This window comes from Gorilla gorilla, chromosome 7 (assembly GCF_029281585.2).
Source record: "Gorilla gorilla gorilla isolate KB3781 chromosome 7, NHGRI_mGorGor1-v2.1_pri, whole genome shotgun sequence".
Lineage (NCBI taxonomy): Eukaryota > Metazoa > Chordata > Mammalia > Primates > Hominidae > Gorilla > Gorilla gorilla.
Genome location: NC_073231.2, coordinates 58286480 through 58289359, shown reverse-complemented (window position 1 = coordinate 58289359; position 2880 = coordinate 58286480). Strand labels below are relative to the sequence as shown.

Genomic DNA, 2880 nt, shown 5'->3' with positions numbered 1-2880 from the left:
CCTTCAACATTTTTTAAAGGTGGAAGACAGTCTAAAAGTACATGGGACCTGGGTCCCATTTCCTTAGTGACATCAAGTTGCAGCAGAGGCTGCAGTAACAAATATACAAAAAAAAAGTGGCTAGCCACGGGGAGGCAAACAGGGAAAATACCAGTTCCTGGAATCCTCTGTGTCGGTGGAAAGTAGAGTGCCTAAGAAATTCTCCCATGACTCTACAAAGGATTTGGGTGTGGCACTGACCTACTGAATTGTCTTCAGCAATAGTCTCAACAAAGAAAAGATCAGTACATGCAAAGTATGCCTTTGGGCAGTGATTCTTAATGCATGTTCCCTGAACAGCAGAATCGGCATAAGCTGGTATCATGTAAGAAAGGGAGATAGATTCTCAGACCCTGTTCCAGACCTACTGAATCAGAAACTCTAGGAGTGGACCCAGCAGTCTCTGTTCTAATAAGCCCTCCAGGGAAATTTGCTGCAGATTTAAGTTTGAGGACCACTGCTGGTGGATGCCTGCAGAGGACAGAGGGATTGCCAGGATATGTAGACCAGGAACAAAACATACTCTGAAGAACAGTGGGAAGGTGGGGTGGGTGGCAAAGTTTTTAATTTGTGGAGTTTAAAAACTTCATTGAGAAATTACTGAATTTGATAAAGTTAATCTGTGATTGACTACATTAGGATGAAACTAAATTAAGATGACTAGGTTAAGATTAATGGCCTCACTTTGTTGACAGTGAAAGGTATCTGAGTTACACTGAGTTACCAATGGCGTGTCTGCACACATCTGCAGTAACTTCAATTCTTGCCTCCTCAGAAGAAAGAATTCGACTGAGGGGCATAAAGCAGAAGAAGAAACCACGGCAAGTTTCAGAATAGGAGTGGAAGTTTATTTAAAAAGGCTTTAGAACAAGAAAGAAAGTAAGGTGCGCTTGCAAGAGACCCAAGGGGGCACATGAAGGTTAATCCTATTCCTAGGGCATTATAAGCTCACCTTTTTCCCGTGATTCTTCCCTTAGGGTGGGCTTCCTGCATGTGCAGTGCCCTCTTTACCCTTGGGAACTGAGCCTGTGCAGTGTGTTTAGGAAGTTGTACATACGCCCATCTGAGGCTGTCTTCCTTTTTTCCCACAGAGTGTACCCGGAAGGTCACGCTTTGCCATTTTGACTCTGAATGCACATGACCCGGAAGTTTCTTCTCCCTGGCAATTGTATTCAGTTAACACTTTTATGTTAACAGCTGTGGATTATCAGGAGACTCTCTCCCTGGCTTTAGAGAGGTAGTGTGGTAATTGCTGAACCATCCCTGATATTCTTAGTGGTTTGAGGGAGAGCTGTCTCCTGCCCTGCTCATGACTAACTACCTGTAACAACTTTATAGATAAAGAAACTGGAAAGTTTGGTGACTTGTCTAGTATTATAAGCCATTAAGATCGAGCAGCACCATTAAATAACTTTTTAATGGCAAACTGAGAAGAAATTATTAACATAGAAAAATTATGGTATTTTGTTTTGCAGAATCAGGGAAATAAATATTAGTGATAGTAATAGGAGTGATAATGAACTACCATAGCCTGGGAGATGTTTTTTGTATTGCACAGTCATACAGGGCAGAACAGTCTGAAACGTGAAGGCACCTGGCTGAATACGCTTATATGGAAGCCAAGTGCTTTTTCATGACCTGTGAGGACCTCCTGAACTGACTGGAGGACTTGGCTTGTGACATACTAGATAGTCTTAAAGTCACCTGTAATGAGCATAGTGTATGACCTCAACCTGAAGTTTAAGCCCCACAAACAGCCTTTCAAAAGGATAAACTATTCAGAAACTATTGTGTGGCTAAAAGACCACAATATAAAGAAAGAACATGGAACTTTTTATGAATTTGGAGAAGATATCCCAGAAGCCCCTGAGAGAGTGAAGACAGACACCATTAATGAACTAATCTTTCTGTGTCAATTTCCTTTGGAGATCAAGTCCTTCTATATAAAGCAATGTCCTGAGGATTCCCATCTTACTGAATCTGTTGACTTGTTGATGTCCAATCTTGGTGAGATTGTCGGAGGCTCAATACATACCTGCGATGGTGAAGAAATGCTAGTAGGTTATGGAATGAAAGAGATTGACCCCACTCCCCATTACTGGTATATAGATCAGAGAAAATAAAGTTCATGTCCTCATGGAGGATATGGCTTGTGTCACACCTGAGGTGTACGCTTATACTCTTGATGTGTCCAGTGCTGCAAGCCATAACCAATTCCTCCTGAAGCATGAAGGAAAGAATATGATTCATGAAAGAAATAGGCTCCCCCTTTAAAAAAACAAGAACAAAAAAGCCAGAATCTTCCTTTTTTGTTGTTTCATTGGTGTATAACTGTTTCTGTTTTCTCTTTCTGTTTTTTATTTTTACTACCACAAAAAGTAGCCCAGATCAGTTGAACATGAAGTGACATGAGATTGTCATCTTAACAAAATACCCATTACAAAATTTGGGAAAATATGTGGCATGTAACTCTGTAGTTACAGATAAATTTCGTCATTTTACCCAATTATAAGTCATATATACCATATAAATATTTCAATAGTTTTAAATTATCATCTAAGACATTCCAGTAACTTAATATTTCTGTTCTTTTAAGTATAACTGGAATTCTTTAATTCATTTTATTGCATCAATGAGTTTAAACAAACATCTTTGGGGGAATTGGCAATATGGTGTGAAAATCCGCTAGTACTAGAATACAGTATAATTCAGCAGTAGATACTGGAATCTAATGAATATAGTCTTTTGTGTCAATTATTAATCTTTTCTAAGTCTGTATAGGTGCTTACACTTCTGAGACATACAAATTGATATGGAATAATTTGTGAAAATGGAATTGCC

The 2880-nt window shown here is 39.3% G+C and overlaps 1 pseudogene; it reads left to right on the top strand.

Moving 5' to 3' along the window:
• The first annotated feature begins 1555 nt into the window (after positions 1 to 1555).
• Positions 1556 to 2204, top strand: LOC101147505 (asparagine--tRNA ligase, cytoplasmic-like; annotated as a pseudogene).
• The last annotated feature ends 676 nt before the right edge of the window (positions 2205 to 2880 follow it).